General features: G+C 46.4%; 1 protein-coding gene and 1 non-coding gene across 4 annotated transcripts in view; one reads left to right on the top strand and one right to left on the bottom strand.

The window, feature by feature from the left end:
* The window catches only part of traf3 (TNF receptor-associated factor 3), an 84,799-nt gene that overhangs the window by 23,898 nt on the left and 39,821 nt on the right, over positions 1–21,080 (top strand). The window lies entirely within an intron of this gene.
* On the bottom strand, positions 6,884–6,956 carry trnak-cuu (transfer RNA lysine (anticodon CUU)). The gene has a single exon. It is a non-coding gene; the product is annotated as a tRNA-Lys (tRNA).

Consider the following 21,080-nt stretch of genomic DNA (forward strand, 5'->3'; position numbering starts at 1 on the left):
GGACATTTTTCAACATGTTGAAAAATCTTCACGAGTCTTCCCGTGTTTACCTGCCGTTTGCGAGTCTTCCCGAGTACCTGCCGTTAGCGTTACGAGCCGCTAAGAGACGTCCCCGAGCTCCGACGTACCCGCTACGTTCATTCTCCGTGCTTACCATGAGTTTAATTTTTTTTAAACTCGGGAGAGCTCTTGGAATGAACTCGTACAGTGGGACAGGGCTTTTAGCATGGAAGTAATCGATAGACTACTCACAAACACTGAAGCGGCTGTGCCACCTGATTTGTGCTTACTTTTAGTCAAGAGAGTGTTATTGCCACACGTCCCAGATAGAACAATGAAATTCTTGTGGGTACACAAAAAAATGCTGGAGAAACTCAGCGGGTACAGCAGCATCTGTGGAGCGAAGGAAATTCTTGTAATGTGCTTGAAGATGGTTTTCCAGCTGTTTCTGTTTCTGTTTCTGTATACTATTCAAACACATCGAGCCATACATCGGCACAGAAACAGGCCCTTTGGCCCATCGCGCATGCTGGCCAAGACTAGACACAAAATGCTGGAGTAACTCAGTGGGTCGCGTGCTGACCAGTCAACGGAAAGACACTACATCACTACAATTGAGCCGTCCACTGTGTACAGATATGATAAAGAGAATAATGTCAATAACGTTTAGTGCAAGATAAAATCCTGTAAAGGTCGATCAATGCCCACGTTTGGCCCATATCCCTCTAAACCTTTCCTGTCCATGCACATGTCCAAATGGCTTTTGAGTGTCATTATAGTTCCTGCCTTAACTATCTCCTCCGGCAGCTGGTTCCATACACGCACCACCTCTGTGGGGGAAAAACGTGCGTGAATTGAATTGATTTCAATTTAAAGCTGAGAAATATCCCTTAAGGGCCTGTCCCACTTGGGCGTCATTTGGGCGTCATTTACGCGTCACGACGCATGACGCGCGCGTGCGTGGTGACGTAGGCAGTGACGCGCGGCGCCCCGGGATTTTGGGATGTACAAAATCTTCACGCACCACCTGATTGACGCGCAATTTACGCCCAAGAATTAGATTATGTAAGACATAATCTAATTCAATTTAAAATTGTACATAGATTATATTATTCAAAAGCAAGATTGAACAAATTTTATCCAAATATATCCGCCACTTGTGATAAATGTCTAGCCCAAAAGGCAGCTATAACACACTCCTTAGTTTCCTGCATAAAACTTTATAGATTTTGGAATTATATTTTTGAAATACTTACAAAATTATTCAAGACAAGAATGGAACCTAATACTGAAATGATTATATTTGGTGTAATGGAAGATGGGAATAAATTGAACACATCTCACAATCTATTCCTTAACTATGGTTTAATAATAGCAAAAAAATTAATACTTAAATTTTGGAAGGGTACATCAATACCAATGCTTAAAATGTGGATTGCAAGTATGTTGGACACCGCTCATCTTGAGGAAATGCGATTCCTCCTAATGGATAAATCAGACCAATTCATAACGAGTTGGTCTCCATTCGTCGTTTTTTTGGAATCATATGGTGCAACACAATTGTAAAAAATAACTGTTTCAGGACTTGATGAGGGTTGGTCAAGATTATAAATAATGATCTCCTTTTCTTTTCACTATTTTCTCTCTCAACTTTCTTCACTTACTCGTTTTCTTTCTTCACACACTATATATTTCACATCTTTCTATCCTTTACTATCTAACTTCTTTTTCTTATTTTCATCTTTTTTAAATAAAAAAAATAAAAAAAATTATGCCCAAGTGGGACAGGCCCTTGACTAAATGATGCATTGACGTTTTCTTCTACATAATATGTTCACAGTGGGTAACTTGACTAACAGAATATGTGATTATTGATATGCATCCAAATAAGTGTCTTTGTTGACCAATTGCTTACAATCAAGTGTTGTTAGTGACTATGACTTTCACACTGGAGAAAGGTATTTTCTTGAATACATTTTTTGTGCACAAATTTGCAGAAAGCGTGCATTTTCAATACTTTGTGCCTGTGCCATACTTTGTCCACTTTGATGTCTCGTTTTTACACTTTACCCTTCCATATCTCTATTTCTCCTTCTCCCCTGACTCTCAGTCTGAATAAGGGTCTTGACCCGAAACGTCACCCATTGCTTCTCTCCAGAGATGCTGCCTGTCCCACTTACTCCAGCATTTTGTGTCTATCTTCGATGTAAACCAGCATCTGCAGTTCCCTCTCACACTTGAATTATTCTAAGGTTTGAAGTTTGATGTATATTATGAAGATTATATTATTAATGTTATTTGCACCCAAAGTGAGGTTGGCTTCTGTATCATGTCGAGTTGCCCTGATCACCGTGAACTAATATGAATTGTAAATGCTGCATAACATGTATGTCACCCTTCCAGGCCCATCTGCAGCTGAGTTCTTCAGAATATCGCAATAGATCAGCAGCACTTATTGTGTCCATAAGTCATAGGAAAAGAATTAGGCCATTCAGCCCACCGAGTGTACTCCCCCATTCGACCATGGCTAATCTATCTTTCCCTCTCAACCCCATTCTCCTGCCTTCTCCCCATAACCCATGGCACCCCTGCTAATCATGAACCTGTCAAACTCTGCTTTATAATACCCAATGACTTGGCCATCACAGCCGACTGTGGCAAAGAATTCAACCATATATAACCATATAACAATTACAGCACGGAAACAGACCATCTCGGCCCTACAAGTCTCCGTGCCGAACAATTATTTTCCCCTAGTCCCATCTACCTGCACTCAGACCATAACCCTCCATTCCTTTCCCAGCCATATAACTATCCAATTTATTTTTAAATGATAAAATCGAACCTGCCTCCACCACTTTCACTGGAAGCTCATTCCACACAGCCACCACTCTCTGAGTAAAGAAGTTCCCCCTCATGTTACCCCTAAACTTCTGTCTCTTAATTCTGAAGTCATGTCCTCTTGTTTGAATCTTCCCTACTCTCAATGGGAAAAGCTGGTCCACGTCAACTCTGTCTATCCTTCTCATCATTTTAAAGACCTCTATCAAGTCCCCCCTTAACCTTCTGCGCTCCAGAGAATAAAGACCTAACTTGTTCAACCTTTCTCTGTAGCTTAGTTGTTGAAACCCAGGCAATACAGATAATAGTGGGGTGTGTGAAGTATTGGTTAACATGTAAGCAGGGGCGGAAATCCCGGGGGGGGGGGGGGGGGGGGGGGGGGCACACACACACGTCCCCCTCTGTTTTGAGAGGTGGGGGAAATCTCTGTTTTCCGCGAGACAGTGGGGGCAGGACTGCTGATCGAGGGAGCCGATTGGACAAGAGGGACGTCGGTCAGCAGGCAATGGGGGCGGGACATGATGATTCAGCACGATGATTGGAGGATGGAGACGTGGCACAGACCTGCGCCTCATCCACAGCCAGGATCGATCCCGGGTCTCCGGCCCTGTCCCGTCCCCCCACCGAGTGCTCCCTCCACGCCCGGGGGTGGCCAGAGACGTCGGGAGTCAGACGGGAGCGGTGCCCCCAGGCCCACAGCCAGCACAGAGAAGCAGCGCTAAACCCAGCTCAACTCTGCCTGTCCCGCCAGGTTAACCTACAGCCCTCCCTGGACTTGCGGCAAATATGGCCCAGGTTTACAGGCAGCACGGAAAAGCAGTGCCGGTGTCCCGTCAGTCCAGGCAGGGCTGTAGGTTAACCCGGCGACTGTGAGACAGGCAGAGTTGAGCTGCATTTAGCGCTGGATTGAGCCTCCGAAGCCTCGCGTGTGAGTGTGCGCATGGGCGCGCACCCGCCAATAAATTGTGTCCCCCGTCCCCCGGTCCCCTCCATATTTTGATAGCGTTTTCCGTGCCTGCATGAAAGTAGAGCAGATCTACACGTGTCCTAGATAGGTATTGTGGGCTGATGGGGCTGTTCCTGTGCTGTGAATTGCAATTAGTGTCAATGTTCTCAATGTGTCATTGTGTACATGGTTTCCCATATATTGTTCAAAGAACAGGCCCAGAGTCTCTGTCTTGTTTTTAGTCAATCCTACATTCTCATTCACTTTGACTTGTTTTGGCTACATCCCCTTAACCTTTTGAGTACATGTTTTACTTTAGAAGACCAAATATATTTTCCATCACCGAGCAGAATTGCCCTTTTTAATTTCCTTTTGAGATATTTCTATGAGAACTCTGAAAATATGAACAACAATTGAATCTTGAGACATTCATTTTTATGTTGCATCCCCACTTCCAGAAGGAAAGTATTGCAAGGTGCATCATGATAGTATGTTTGAAGGCCGAACTCCAGCTATCTGTCTGCTTGAAGTCAGCCCTGTTTAGTTTAGTGTAGAGATACACCGTGGAAACAGGCCCTTTGGTCCACCGAGTCGGCGCTGACCAGAACTATCCTACACACACTAGGGACAATTTACATTGATACCAAGCCAATTAATCTACAAACCTGTACGTCTTTGGAGTGTGGGAGGAAACCGATCTCGGAGAAAACCCACGCAGTCACGGGGAGAACGTACAAACTCCATACAGGCAGCACCCGTAGTCAGGATGGAACCCGGGTCTCTGTAAGGCGGCAACTCTACCGCTGCACCACCGTGCCGCCTGTTTTTATACATAGAAACATAGAAAATAGGTGCAGGAGGCAGCCATTTGGCCCTTCGAGCCTGCACCGCCATTCATTGTGATCATGGCTGATCGTCCCCAATCAATAACCCGTGCCTGCCACTTTGATGTCTCGTTTTCACACTTTACCCTTCCATATCTCTGTTTCTCCTTCTCCCCTGACTCTCAGTCTGAAGACCCGAAACGTCACCCATTCCTTGTCTCCAGAGATGCTGCCTGTCCCGCCGGCCTTTGTAATAAGAATAACAGGCTTTAGTGGCTGCTATCACAGACATTAATAACGGCCTGCCAAATAAAGAAAGCACAATTGTAGTTCTACGTGGCAAGTGAAAGAAGGGGCATTTTCAGTTCCAGATGAGGGAATTTGTTGTGTCGTTTTAAAGAGAAAACTATTGATGAGAGAAACAAAGTGCCGTTAAACTCGATGTGTTAGAATGGAGATGAGGAGGAATTTCTTTAGCCAGAGGGTGGTGAATCTGTGGAATTCATTGCCACAGACGGCAGTGGAGGCCAAGGCAATGGGCATTTTTCAAGTGGAGATTGATAGGTTGTTGATGGGTAAGGTTGTTAAAGGGTCAGGTTTTCTTGGCGTCTGGTATCATTCGTGTAGATGGCCTGCGCTCACAATCATCTTCATAACACGTAGCCTGAAGTCCAGGAACTTGCCCATATTCTCTCAGAGATATCCTTTCCAGTCATAAAGCAGGTTATCTTTGCACATGCTAGATAGCAACTCTCTTTATCTGCAATGGCTACTGAAGGGATTTGAATAAGAAACTGAAGGTAAAGACCAAACAGAATATAATCCGAGGTAGGGAGGAACTGCAGATGCTGGTTTGTAGCAAAGATACAAAGTGCTGGAGTACTTTTAATGAAAGAGGCAACAAAATGCTGGAGTAACTCAATGGGTCAGGCAGCATGTCTGGAGAAATTAGAAATGAGCAAATTTGCAGGTGACACAAAGCTGGGTGGCAGTGTGAACTGTGAGGAGGATGCTATGAGAATGCAGGGTGACTTAGACAGGTTTGGTGAGTGAGCAGATGCATGTTCAATGTGGGTAAATGTGAGGTTATTCACTTTGGTAGCAAAAACAGGAAGGCAGATTATTATCTAAATGGAGTCAATTTGGGACGAGGGGAAGTACAACGGGATCTGGGGGTCCTTGTTCATCAGGCAATGAAAGTAAGCATGCAGGTACAGCAGGCAGTGAAGACAGCGAATGGCCTTCATAACAAGACGAGTTGAGTATATGAGCAAAGAGGTCCTTCTGCAGTTGTACAGGGCCCTAGTGAGACCACACCTGGAGTATTGTGTGCATTTTTGGTCTCCAAATTTGAGGAAGGACATTCTTGCTATTGAGGGAGTGCAGGGTAGGTTTACAAGGTTAATTCCCGGGATGGCAGGACTGTCATATGCTGAGAGAATGGAGCGGCTGGGCTTGTATACTCTGGAATTTAGAAGGATAAGAGGGGATCTTATTGAAACATATAATTACGGTTTGGACACGCTAGAGGTAGGAAACATGTTCCCGATGTTGGGGGAGTCCAGAACCAGGGGCCACAGTTTAAGAATAAGGGGTAAGCCGTTGATAACGGAGACGAGGAAACACTTTTTCTCACAGAGAGTGGTGAATCTGTGGAATTCTCTGCCTCAGAGGGCGGTGGAGGCCGGTTTTCTGCATACTTTCATGAGAGAGCTAGATAGACCTCTTAAAGATAGCGGAGTCAGGGGATATGGGGAGTAGGCAGGAACGGGGTACTGATTGTGGATGATCAGCCATGATCACATTGAATGGCGGTGCTGACTCGAAGGGCCGAATGGCCTACTCCTGCACCTACTGTCTATTGTCCAAAAATGATGGATGATGTTTTCGGTTGGAACCCTTCTTCTGACCAATTTACGATTCCATGCAAGGAACTATCTTGCAGTTAAATTGGTAGTTGTTTATGTCATCCATGTTTTGTTTAGGGATACAGTGCGGAAACAGGCTCTTCGGCCTACTGGCTCCGTGCTGACCAGCGATCCACCTACACCCACTAGGGACAATTTTTACATTTACACCAAGCCAATTTACCTACAAACCTGTACGTCTTTGGAGTGTGTGGGAAATAGAAGATCTCGGAGAAAACCCACGCAGGTCACGGGGGGAACATGCAAACTCCGTACAGCCAGCACCCGTAGTCGGGATTGAACCCGGGTTTCTGGCGATGCATTCGCTGTAAGGCAGCAACTCTACCGTGACGCACAAAAGGAAGCGCCCAACGTGGGGCTCAAACTCACGACCCTGAGATTAAGAGTCTCATGCTCTACCCACTGAGCTAGCCGGACTCTGCAGCATGGAGCACATTAGCTTTTCTCTGTTCTGGGGAGAACATACAAACTCTGTACACACAGCACCCGTAGTCAGGATCAAACCTGGCTGGGTCTCTGGCGCTGTAAGGCAGTAGCTCTGTGCCACTGTGCTGCACAAATACTGTTCTAGTCCCTGCCTCAACTACCTCCTCTGGCAGCTTGTTCCATACACCCACCACTCTGTGTGTGGAATGTCAGGCACACGTCACTGTAGGTTCTATCCCGGAGTCTCTCTGCGCCCTCTATCCTGCCTGCGCCTGTTTTACCATCCGACTCAATGAACCATATCGTGCTACGCTGCTGGTCTAATCCCAAGCTTTCCACACCTTTGCTAATCAAGGGGTTTACTCTTGGGTCCCTGTAAGAAAGTCATGTACCATTACCAAGGATTTGAGTATAGGAGCAGGGAGGTTCTACTGCAGTTGTACAGGGTCTTGGTGTGAGACCACACCTGGAGTATTGCGTACAGTTTTGGTCTCCTAATCTGAGGAAGGACATTCTTGCCATAGAGGGAGTGCAGAGAAGGTTCACCAGACTGATTCCTGGGATGTCAGGACTTTCATATGAAGAAAGACTGGATAGACTCGGCTTGTACTTGCTAGAATTTAGAAGATTCAGGGGGGATCTTATAGAAACTTACAAAATTCTTAAGGGGTTGGACAGGCTAGATGCAGGGAGATTGTTCCCGATGTTGGGGAAGTCCAGGACAAGGGGTCACAGTTTAAGGATAAGGGGGAAATCGTTCAGGACCGAGATGAGAAAAACATTTTTCACACAGTGGTGAATCTGTGGAATTCTCTGCCACAGAAGGTAGTTGAGGTCAGTTCATTGGCTATATTTAAGAGGGAGTTAGATGTGGCCCTTGTGGCTAAGGGGATCAGGGGGTATGGAGAGAAGGCAGGGATGGGATACTGAGTTGGATGATCAGCCATGATCATATTGAATGGTGGTGCAGGCTCGAAGGGCCGAATGGCCTACTCCTGCACCTATTTTCTATGTTTCTATTTCACCACCTGGATGTTGGCTTGTGACAGAGCAGCTGGTTTAGTGTTGGTTATTAATTTACAGGATGTGGATGTTGCCGGGAAGGTCAGCGTTTGTAGTGCTGGTGAACAGGGAAGTTATTAAATGCCGACTCTGTGGGTGGATCTAGAGTCACATGTTGACTAGGGCGGGAAGAGCCACAGACGACATCTTCCCGAACTGAGGTCAGATTCAACCTTTACTGCAGGGATCCAGTGCAGAAACTAGTGCTTCACCCACCGGTCTACTCTGACCAGCGATCCCCACACACTAGAGACTATTTACAATCTTACAGAAGCCAATTAGCCTCCGGATCTGTGCGTCTTTGGAGCGTGAGGGGAAGCCGGAGCACCTGGAGGAAACCCACGTGGTCACGGGGAGAACGTGCAAACTCTGTACAGACAGCACCCGTAGTCAGGATCGAACCCGGGTCTCTGGCGCTGTCAGGCAGCGACTCTACCTTAAAGTGGTGCTTAAAATGCAAAGATGGAAAAGATGAAAGAGACAATGCTGGAAACATTCAGTAGGTCAGGCAGCCTCTGTGGAAGGACAGCATTTACTTCAGATCAGTCATCTTTCATTAGAACTGTTCTGATGAAAAATGTTGACCCAAAATATAATCTGCGGTTCACTTTCCTTAGATGCTGACTGGCTTGCTGAGTGTTCTCAGAGATGTCCGTATTTCCATACCTAGCTAAACTCTGAAAATGAGTTGCATTAAAGCTAATGTATTCAAGGGGGCTTAAGCAACAAAACATCCCAGTGAAGGGGGAAGGGGAAATCCGCCATCAAAGATGGGACAAAATGAACGGATTGTTATGAAATCTCATCAGGTTGGGGGCAGCACGGTGGCGCAGCGGTAGAGTTGCTGCCTGACAGCACCAGAGACCCGGGTTCAATCCTGACTATGGGTGCTGCCATAGTTTGTACGTTCTCCTCCGTGACCACGTGGGCTTTCTCCAGGAGCTCCGGTTTCCTCCCACGCTCCAAATACATGAACACTTGTAGGTTCATTGGTTTAGGTATAAATTGTAAATTGTCCCTGGTTGGGAAGGAACTGCAGATGTTGGTTTACACCGAAGATAGACACAAAATACTGGAGGAACTCAGTGGGACAGGCAGCATTTCCGGACAGAAGGAATGGGTGACGTTTCGGGCCGAGACCCTTCTTCAGAGTGTGGGAGTGGATGAGAAAGTGGGATAATAACCATATAACCATATAACCATATAACCATATAACAATTACAGCACGGAAACAGGCCATCTCGGCCCTACAAGTCCGTGCCGAACAAATTTTTTTTCCCCCTTAGTCCCACCTGCCTGCACTCATACCATAACCCTCCATTCCCTTCTCATCCATATGCCTATCCAATTTATTTTTAAATGATACCAATGAACCTGCCTCCACCACTTCCACTGGAAGCTCATTCCACACAGCTACCACTCTCTGAGTAAAGAAGTTCCCCCTCATATTACCCCTAAACTTCTGTCCCTTAATTCTGGTCATGTCCTCTTGTTTGAATCTTCCCTATTCTCAAAGGGAAAAGCTTGTCCACATCAACTCTGTCTATCCCTCTCATCATTTTAAAGACCTCTATCAAGTCCCCCCTTAACCTTCTGCGCTCCAGAGAATAAAGACCTAACTTATTCAACCTATCTCTGTAACTTAGTTGTTGAAACCCAGGCAACATTCTAGTAAATCTCCTCCGTACTCTCTCTACTCTCTCTATTTTGTTGACTTATTTTGTTAATATAGAACAAGTGTGGTCGGCATGGCCTTGATGGGCTGAAGGGCTTGTTTCCGTGCTGTATCTCTAAGTACACTTTGGGTATTTCTTGGAGCTTTTATCTAAAATGACACCAAATTTCAGAGATCTACCATTTGGGACTTCTGAGGAGTTCCTTTACTGGTGTCAAATCAAATAATGACCTTGTCAATGTGCTGAGTTAATCTTGTTCTAGTGTGGCACCTTCCATATCTGTAAAACATGAGAGTGTTTCACAGTTAATTAAGTCATTTTTGAAGTGTGATGGTGTTGATGTGGGGGAATTACAGCAGTAGATTTGCCCACAGCTAGTTCCCACTAACAGAAATGCCAAATTACCATCGGAAAAATGATTGTAGATGTATTTTAGCCAGAACAGCCCAACAGAATTTCCCTGCATTTGTGTGATGTTAAGCAACCCACCGCCTTCTCCAACACAGCTGTCTCCCTCAACATTACCTTTAGTTTAATTTACAGCCCTGTCCCACTGTACGAGTTCATTCCAAGAGCTCTCCCGAATTTAAAAAAATATCAAACTCGTGGTGAGCACGGAGAATGAACGTAGCGGGTACGTCGGAGCTCGGGGACGTCTCTTAGCGGCTCGTAACGCTAACGGCAGGTACTCGGGAAGACTCGCTAACGGCAGGTAATCATGCGAAGACTCGTGAAGATTTTTCAACTTGTTGAAAAATGTCCACGAGAGCCCCGAGTACCGACGAGTGGCCATTACCGTAAATCTCCGAGTTCGCATCAGGGCAAACTCGGGAGAACTCTTGGAATGAACTCGTACAGTGGGACAGGGGTTTTAGTTTAGTGACTTTGGCCCACCGACTCCGCACCAACTGGTGATCCCCGCACACTAACACTACCCTACACACACTAGGGGCAATTTCCAAATTTGACCAAACCAATTAACCCACAGACCTGTACTCCTTGGGCATGTGGGAGGAAACCGGAGCACCCAGAGAAAACCCACCTGGTCACAAGAAGAAACGTAGAAACTCCGCACAGCCAGCAACCGTAGCCAGGATTAAACCCAGGACTCTGGCATCGTGAGGCAACAACAATGCCACCGTGCCGCCCAAACTGAGATGTGCGCTAATCGCTCTCAGTGGATGTTGGAGTGCTGGCATTCTCTGCTCCAGAGACGTTTGCAGACTAGAAGACAGAGGATATTCAATGAGCATGTCTGATGAATGAGCATGAAGGAATCTAGTTATTAAACTAGTCAAGGGGCCAAATAATCTACATTTGCAACGAATAATAAGACTGTACATTTTGCCGAGAGGCTTTAATAAGTTGCTGTAGAAAATGGTGGGTTTTGTCAATGAATGAGCATGAAGGAATCTAGTTATTAAACTAGTCAAGGGGCCAAATAATCTACATTTGCAACGAATAATAAGACTGTACATTTTGCCGAGAGGCTTTAATAAGTTGCTGTAGAAAATGGTGGGTTTTGTCAATGAATTGCTGTGCTGTCAAATGCATATTTGCATCCACCGATGAGAAAGTCTCTTTCGGAGAGAGATTTCTCAAATTGTCCTAAAAGCTATGAATTGTGACATTGTTCTGGACTTGTTAACTTTCACCCACAGTGTGGCCTTATTGAATTTGTGGGCACGTTGCGTTACCCTTTTAACACTATAAAGGTTTGGCGATTTAGTTAGTTTGGTTCATTGTCACGTGTACCGAGGTACAGTGAAAAGCCTTTTGTTGCGTGCTAACCAGTCAGCGGAAAGACAATACATGATTACAAATGAGCCATCCACAGTGTATAGATTGTAAGCAAGTGTAGACACAAAATGCTGGAGTAATTCAGCGGGTCAGGCAGCATCCCTGGAGAAAAGTAATAGGTGACGTTTCAGGTCGGAACCCTTCTTCAGACACATTTGTAAGCAAATGTGGTGGAAATAGTTTGAATGTCAAAGTACTAAAGAGAATGAGTGGATTATATTGTGGTATTTGACCTTCTATTACACTGGGAGCCTTAATTTTTCATGTTGTTATCTCTGCCAAATAATATGTTATGCAGGATTGGTCTGAGATCCCTCAGTTGTGATCCGAACCTCAACTGGTCTCTCCAATGTGATACTTGGATCACTTGTTTTTTAAACGTGGCTCTCTCTGGAGATTGGGTTTTCTTTGAAATTTGGTTAAAGATGCTAGACCTATATTATTGGTAGTTTAGTTTAGTTTAGATTAGAGATACAGCGCGGAAACAGGCCCTTCAGCCCACCAAGTCCATGCTGACCAGCGACCCCATAACATTACCACAATCGTACACCAGGGGCAATTTACATTCACCAAGCCAATTAACCTACAAACCTGCACGTCTTTGGAGTGTGGCAGGAAACCGGAGAGCTCGGAGGAAACCCACGAGGTCATGGGGAGAACGTGCAAACTCCGTACAGACAGCACCCGTTGTCAGGATCGAACCCGGGTCTCTGGCGCCACGTAAGTGCTGTAAGGCAGTAACTCTACCGCTGCGCCACCGTGCCGCACAAGAACGAGTGACGATGCTGAAAGGAGGAATGGCAGGTGTGGACATAGTTCCATTAATGGGAGAATCTTGAACAAGGAATCATGGCTACATGAATGGGGCTGTCATATAGAAACGGAGATGTGCGGGAAGCTCCCACTGAGGATGACGGAGCTCTGGAAATCTCCACTCCAGAGAGTTATGGTCATCAGTGATAGGAGCATAATTAGGCCATTCGGCCCATCAAGTCTACTCCACCATTCAATCATGGCTGATCTATCTCTCGCCTCTCAACGCCATCTTCCTGCCTTCTCCCCACAACCCCTGACATGCGGACTGGAAGACAGAGGGTATTCAATGGGGATGTAGAGACATTTTTGAAAGATCAGAGATATGACAGGGCGGCACGTTGGAGCCGCTACCTCACAGACCTCAGATGCTGATTGTGTGGAGTTTGCACGTTCTGCCCGTGACTGCATGTGTTTCCTCCGGATTCCTCTCACATCTCAGTTTTGTGCGGGTTTGTAGGTTAATTGGCTTCTGTAAACTGCCCCTAGTGTGTGTGGAATGTGCAGAATTAGTGTGGGCTGATGGGCCTGTTTCAAAGCTGTATCTCTGAACTAAACTAACAGGAGGGATTGGCGCAGAAGAGGAGGTGAGGTCTTGGGCAGATCAGCCATTGTTAGAGACACAACAAGCGGAGTAACTCAATGGGTCAGGCAGCATCTGTGGAGAAACAGAATGGCTGTCGTTTTGGGTCGGGACCCATCTGCAGACGGGACTGCCGAGTTACTCCAGCACTTTGTGTCTGTCTTCAGTTTTGTAGGATATCCCTAGTGTGAAGAATAAAACTAGTGAGCGGGTGGTCACTGCCGGCTTTGAACTCAGCCATTATCATGTTGAATGGCGGGGGCAGGCTTGAGGTATCAAATGTGTAGGAAAGAACTGCAGATGCTGGTTTAAATCGAAGATAGACACAAAACCCAGCATCGATGAAGAGAAGGAATGGGTGACGTTTTGGAGTCGAGACCCTTGTGAAGAAGTCTGAACATGTTACTGATGTGTAACGATAGTTTTGCAGTTTGAGGTTGAAATAGCAGAAGACAGCATGTCTGCTGTGCGGGAACTTTCCCCAAAGAGTTTTTTCTGGGAGTTTTATCGCTGGCTGTCCCCTGTCTACCGGGAAGTGAACCCGCCCAGGAAACTCCCTAACAGCTCAACATCTCGTTTCACAGGTTCTCTTTATTGCTTCATTTCAGCAGCTTGAACAGAGGATATGTTGTATCTTGATGGCAAAGTCTTCAGGTGAGGTTGTATTTCTTATCAAAGCAACCTACATTGTGCAGAAGTGCTGTGTTATTTGGTGTGAGTGTGTCCTGCAAATGCCGTGGGCTTATCTAAAACCTGGTTCAATGGTCACCTCAGGCCAATGTCACATTGTGCTGCCGAGAAATGTTTAAGAAAGATGCTGGAAGAATCGAAGGTAGACAAAAAATGCTGGAGAAACTCAGCGGGCGAGACAGCATCTACGGAGGGAAGGAATAGGTGAGGTTTCGGGTCGAGACCCTTCTTCAGACTGATGCTTGGGAGAATGTCTTTTATCTGTTGAGATCTTAAGCCGTAAGCTGGTTGGAGTGGTGACTTTTCAATGGAAGATGGACACAAAATGTTGGAGTAACTCAGCGGGACAGGCAGCATCACCGAATGGAAGGAATGGGCGACGTTTCGGATCGAGACCCTTCTTCAAACTGAGAGTCAGGGGACAGGGAGACGCAGAGATATGGAAGGGCGAGGTGGGAAAGCGAGATATTAAAGGGGATGAGCTGAAGGAAAACGTAGAATCATTGTTAGCCAGGGGAAGGTGACAACGAAGCATACAAAGATAAAATTGAATCAGAAGGACAGTCAGACAGGTCGGAGAACTGGGATCTCGACCCGAAACGTTACCCATTCTTACGCAGAGATGCTGCCTGTCCCGCTGAGTTACTCCAGCGTTTTGTGTCTATTTAGGGTGCAAACCAGCATCTGCAGTTCCTGCCTACACATGGCAACTTTTGAATCTTCTTTGCTTTTTGTTCTTGCTGGTCTTGTTACTTATATTCGCCAACAAGAAAATTGCATGTGAGAGTGAATATTTTACTGATCGTACAAAGATGACTGGATAGGGTCCATATTTGCATCATTAAGTTTTGATGTACAATTCCACATTTTCTGTATACAAACCACTATCCAGTAGAACTGGGCGCAGCGGTAGAGTTGCTGCCTTACAGCGCCAAAGACCCGGGTTCCATCCTGACTGCGGGTGCTGCCTGTACGGAGTTTGTGCGCTCTCCCCGTGTGACCGCGTGCCTGGGTTTCCTCCGAGATCTTCGGTTTCCTCCCACACTCCAAAGACGTACAGGTTCGTTCGTTAATGTTGGCTTGGTATAAGTGAAAGTTGTCCGTAGTGTGTGTAGGATAGTGTTACTGTGTGGGGATCGCTGGTCAGCACAGAATCGGCGGGCCGAAGGGCCTGTTTCCATGCTGTATCTCTAAACTAAACTGAACTGAACTGTTGGTGATTAATCTTTTCTTTGGTCAATCCCAAGACTATATCTAGTTGAGAGAGGGCAGGTTTTTAATAACTTTCTTGTTTGGGAATTTTTTTTTAACTTTTGTGTATCTCATTTTGAAAACGTGACTATGAATGAGTAAGGGACTTGTTCCCCCTAACTCCAATGGGGTTAGGATGAAATGACACTGAATACTGTTAATGACGAAACAGTCCCCAAATCTATGATGCTTTCCAGAACAGAAGGGTGATTCTCAACACTTGGAATCATTTTGTCAGTCACTATCAGCGGAAAGTGCAGCTCTTGAATTGCGAAGTTGTGATATTGTCAGTGTTACCTGTGTTAACCTAAACCTGGCAAAGAAAGGCGGCTGCCTGTGGAACATTGACACGGTGGCGCAGAGGTAGAGTTGCTGTCTTACAGTGCCTGCAGCGTCGGAGACCTGGGTTCGATCCCGACTACGGGTGCTGTCTGTGCGGAGTTTGCACGTTCTCCCCGTGACCACGTGGGTTTTCTCCGGGATCTTCAGTTTCCTCCCACACTCCAAAGACGTGCAGGTTTGTAAGTTAATTGGCTTGGTGTAAGTGCAAATTGCCCCTGGTGTGTGTAACACAGGATAGTGTTAATGTGTCGGTGCTGACTCGGTGGGCCGAAGGGCCTGTTTCCATGCTGTGTTTCTCTAAACTAAACCAAATTAATGCAACTTATTGAAATGTAATCTCTCGCCTATTTTTTTAGCCCGGTTTCTGCGAGTTATACAGCATAGAAACAGGCCCTTCGGCACATCTTGCCCACCCTGACGAACATGTCCCATCTACACAAGCCCCACCTGCCTGCATTTGGCCCATATCTCTCGAAACCTATCCATGTACCTGTCCAAATGTTTCTTAAATGTGCTGATAGACCCTTCCTCAACTACCTCATCCGGCAGCTGTTCCATACACCCACCACCTTGGATTTCATAGACTGAGTAACTCAGCGGGACAGGCAGCATCTTAGGATGGGAAGAATGGGGGAAGTTTTGGGTTGAGACCATTTGCTTTAGTTTAGGGATACAGTGCAGAAACAGCCCACCGGGTCCGCACCGACCAACAATCCCCGCACATTAACACTATCCTACACACACACGGGACAATTTACATTTACACCAAGCCAATTTACCAACAAACCTGTACGTCTTTGGAGTGTGGGAGGAAACCGAAGATCTCGGAGAAAACCCACGCAGGTCACGGGGTGAACGTACAAACTCTGTACAGACAGCACCCGTAGTCGGGATCGAACCCGGGTCTCTAGCACTGTGAGGCAGCAACTCTACCGCTGCGCCACCGTGCCGCCCCTTCACAGATCATAGGGAATTCATTGAATTGGATGCATGTCGAGCTTGTGTGTAAAGTGATGTTGCTGTCTCACCAGTGGCAGGCGTATATATGGCATGTGGAAGAGGTGTTAAGGCTTCAGCTGTGAGTGATGACTCCTGCAGTTCGGGCCAGCCATTGACTTTGATGTTAAGCCGCTCCTATCCTGACTGCAGCACAAGGGCAAAGCAAACCTCGCTGTGCACATGTGTTGTATTTTTGGTAACAGTACATCATGAAAATGCCGTGGACTTATCTCAAACATGGTGCAATGCTCATCTCACACCAACATAACGGTGGGCTTAGGAGAAATGTCTTTGGTCTGTTGAGATCTTAAGCCATAAGCTGATTGGAGTTGTGGCTTTTGAGTGTTCTCTGCTATTTATTTTTACACCTTACCTGCTAGTCTCGTTACAACTCTTGACACAAAAACCTGGAGTAACTCAACGGGACAGGCAGCATCTCTGGGGAGAAGGAATGGGTGACGTTTCGGGTCGAGACCCTTCTTCAGACTGCTCACCACCAGCATCTGCAGTTCCTTCATCCACAGTCTTGTTGTCTCTGAATCTGGAGGTGTGCGTTTGTTTTCACACTTCTGTACCTCTTGCCTGATGGGAGAGGGGAGAAGAGGGACTGACCAGGGTGAGACTGGTCCTTGATGATGCTGCTGGCCTTGCCGAGGCAGCGTGAGGTGTAGATGGAGTCAGTGGAAGGGAGGTTGGTTTGTGTAATGGTCTGGGCTATGTCCACAGTCTCTAATCCTGCTCAAGTCAAGTCAAGTCAAGTCAAGTTTATTTGTCACATACACATACGAGATGTGCAGTGAAATGAAAGTGGCAATGCTCGCGGACTTTTGTGCAAAAGACAAACAACCAAACAAATTATAAACACAATCATAACACACATATTCTTTTACATAATAAATAATGGAAGGAAAAACGTTCTGTAGAGTTAGTCCCTGGTGAGATAGGAGTTTACTGTCCGAATTGCCTCTGGGAAGAAACTCCTTCTCAACCTCTCCGTTCTCACCGCATGGCAACGGAGGCGTTTGCCTGACCGTAGCAGCTGGAACAGTCCGTTGCAGGGGTGGAAGGGGTCTCTCATGATATTGTTTGCTCTGGAGTTGCACCTCCTGTTGTATAGTTCCTGCAGGGGGGCGAGTGAAGTTCCCATAGTGCGTTCGGCCGAACGCACTACTCTCTGCAGAGCCTTCTTGTCCTGGGCAGAGCAATTCCCAAACCAGATGGTAATGTTCCCGGACAAGATGCTTTCCACCGCCGCTGCGTAGAAGCTTATCTGCTGAATGCAGTTGGTGATCCACTCTTGCATGTCACAAGACCATGTCTCCCCTCAAGGGTATTGTCTTGAATCCGTGCTTTTGTTTCCAGTCTTAATTTATTTTAGTTTGTTTGGTTTATGGTCACATGAAAGGCTTTCTGTTCAGCTCCCCTTTGACAGTGGACAGTGGACTCATTCTGATCCACCTCCCAACCTGACCAAGTTCCCATCAAAATGCAGAACATCCCGTTTTTGCTGACCACTGCGGTACGTGACAGCACGAGTCATTTTCTTCCTCCTTGGACATTGTTCCCGCTCCCTTCAGAAAATCAACGCAAACCCCAACCCCACCAAAGAACAACAGACTCGATTCCCCTTTCCCTCGGGAATAACTGGTCGGCACGGTGGCGCAGCGGTAGAGTTGCTGCTGTACAGCGCTTGCAGGGTTCGATCCCGACTACGGGTGCTGTCTGTACGGAATTTGTACATTCTCCCTGTGAGGTTTGTAGGTTCATTGACATGGTATAAGTGTAAATTGTCCCTTGAGTGTGTAGGATTGTGTTAATGTGCGGGGATCGCTGGTCGACACAGACTCGGTGGGCCGAAGGGCCTGTTTATATGGTGTATCTCTAAACTAAACTGAACTGCTCCACACTATCAGAACACTTCAATGCACTGCCTTGGGTGGTGAATCTGTGGAAATCATTGCCACAGACGGCAGTGGAGGCCAAATCAATGGGTACTTAGTAAACGGAGATTGACAAATTTTGATTGGTACGGGTGTCGGGGGTTATGGGGAGAAGGCAGGAGAATGGGGTTGAGAGGGAGAGATAGATCAGCCGTGATCAAATAGCAGAGTAGACTTGATGGGCCGAATGGCCTAATTCTGCTCTCCTGTCTTATGGTCTTCTGGGCTCCTAATCCATGTTCACATCAAATGTGTGAAATAAATGTCAAGGTTTGCAAGGATCTTGTTTGATAATATGCTCAAACATAGTGGCTACTTGGCATCCTGGTCAAAATCTGCACCGCATTTATCATGTTAAAAATAATGCCCTGTAGGACCATTAGTGGACAATAGGTGCAGGAGTAGGCCATTCGACCCTTCGAGCCAGCTCCGCCATCAGATAATCATCAGGTTGCTTCTGGCCTGACCTGCTCCAACGTCTGGTACACTCACCCACTCCACCTTTCCTTTCACCTCCTATCCCATGTCTGCTGCAAGGTAATAATGTCCCTATTTGGATGCTCCCTTTTCATTCTCACTCTTTAGTGCAGTTTAGAGATACAGCACAGAAACAGGCCCTTCAGCCAACCGAGTCCGCGCCAACCAGCAACCACCCCGTACACTTGCAGTATCATTAGTTCATGTGATAGGAGCAGAGTTAGGCCATTGGGCCCATCTTCTACTCTGCCATCCAATCATGGCTGATCTATCTCTCCCTCTCAACCCCATTCTCCTGCCTTCTCCCCATAACCCCTGACACCCGTACTGATCCAGAATCTGTCTACCGTATCTCCAGCATACAAATTTACAATTTTACCAAAGTCAATGAACCGACAAACCTGTACATGTTTGGAGTGTGGGAGCATCAGGGGAAAGCCCGCGCTGTTTTTTGGGAGGAAGTGCAAACTGTGGTCAGGATGGAAGCTGGGTGTCTGGTGCTATGAGGCAGCAAGTCTCCCGCACCACCCTGCTGCCCCTCTGATGTAGATCAAACCATGAACAAGCTAAAGGGCAGAGTGGGCTGGATGGATAGGCCAGCTGGCCAATTCCTGACCCCATTCCCAGGCCTTGTAGCTCAAATGTCTACCACCAAATAACCATATAACCATATAACAATTACAGCACGGAAACAGGCCATCTCGGCCCTACAAGTCCGTGCCGAACAAATTTTTTTCCCCCCTTAGTCCCACCTGCCTGCACTCATACCATAACCCTCCATTCCCTTCTCATCCATATGCCTATCCAATTTATTTTTAAATGATACCAATGAACCTGCCTCCACCACTTCCACTGGGAGCTCATTCCACACCGCTACCACTCTCTGAGTAAAGAAGTTCCCCCTCATATTACCCCTAAACGTCTGTCCCTTAATTCTGAAGTCATGTCCTCTTGTTTGAATCTTCCCTATTCTCAAAGGGAAAAGCTTGTCCACATCAACTCTGTCTATCCCTCTCATCATTTTAAAGACCTCTATCAGGTCCCCCCTTAACCTTCTGCGCTCCAGAGAATAAAGACCTAACTTATTCAACCTATCTCTGTAACTTAGTTGTTGAAACCCAGGCAACATTCTAGTATAATTTCCTCTGCACTCTCTCTATTTTGTTGACATCCTTCCTATAATTGGGCGATAATCCACCTCATTGGAGACCCTTGGACTGTCTTGAATCCAATGGACTTCAATGGATTTTATCTTGCACTAAACGTTACTATGGTATCCTCTATGTATCTGTACACTGTGTGAAGGAAGGACTAGGGTAACATTTCGGGTCAAGACCCTTCTTCAGACTATAGAACAGACACCTATTCCTTCTCTCAGTCAGTCGGTCGGCAGTCCCTATGACTGTCCTCTCCTCTCCTCTCCTCTCCTCTCCTCTCCTCTCCTCTCCTCTCCATAGGGTCTGCAGATGTCTGTAGAGGCCGATCCGCGATCTACACACCTTGGTGCAACGTGCGTGGTGGTTGGTGGTCGGTGAGCCCCCTTCTCTCTCTCCTTACGGTGCTATCGCATTAACCATCTAACCATATAACAATTACAGCACGGAAACAGGCCATCTTGGCCCTACAAGTCCGTGCCGAACAATTTTTTTTTTTTCCCCTTAGTCCCACCTGCCTGCACTCATACCATAACCCTCCATTGTCTCTGCCACATGGCCTAGTTGCGTTTCTTCTCTCCAGAGATGCTGCCTGTCCCGCTGAGTTACTCCAGCATTTTGTGTCTACCTTCGGATTACACCAGCATCTGCAGTTCCTTCCTGCACATCTGTACACTGTGGGTGGCTTAATTACAATCGTGCATTGTCTTTCTGCTGACTGGTTAGCACGCAACAACCTCGGTACACCTGACACTAGACTAAACTAATGATATCAACATTTATTAACATTGTATGAACATTGTCCCGTGTAAACAGTGGTGCAGAGGAATGAGTAGGTTGTTCCTGGAATGACTCAGTCGAGTGTGTGTAGTGACTGCCAGAAATGTTTGGAGCTGCAGTTCCTATAGTCAAAGTACCTGGCTTTGATCCAGGAAAGCTAGCTAGGCTTGCTGCTGTTCCCAGCTGGGATTCCCCCAAGTCTGGTGTGCATTAGTACTCTAATAGCCAAATGCATGTTATATAGAGCAGGAGCCAGCTTGTCTGTAGTATTTGGAGCATTTATCCACTGCAATAAGGATTGGTTTTTCTATTCTCTCAGTCCAGAAATCACTTGTATAACATTTTATAAAAGCTCAGCAGTGTTGCTATCTCTCAGCGCCAGAGATCCGGGTTCCATCCTGATTATATAAAATTATAGAAGGACTGGACAAGCTAGATGCAGGAAAAATGTTCCCAATGTTGGGCGAGTCCAGAACCAGGGACCACAGTCTTAGAATAAAGGGGAGGTCATTTAAGACTGAGGTGAGAAAAAAAAATTTCACCCAGAG

Source organism: Leucoraja erinacea, chromosome 9, assembly GCF_028641065.1.
Source record: "Leucoraja erinacea ecotype New England chromosome 9, Leri_hhj_1, whole genome shotgun sequence".
Classification (NCBI taxonomy): domain Eukaryota; kingdom Metazoa; phylum Chordata; class Chondrichthyes; order Rajiformes; family Rajidae; genus Leucoraja; species Leucoraja erinaceus.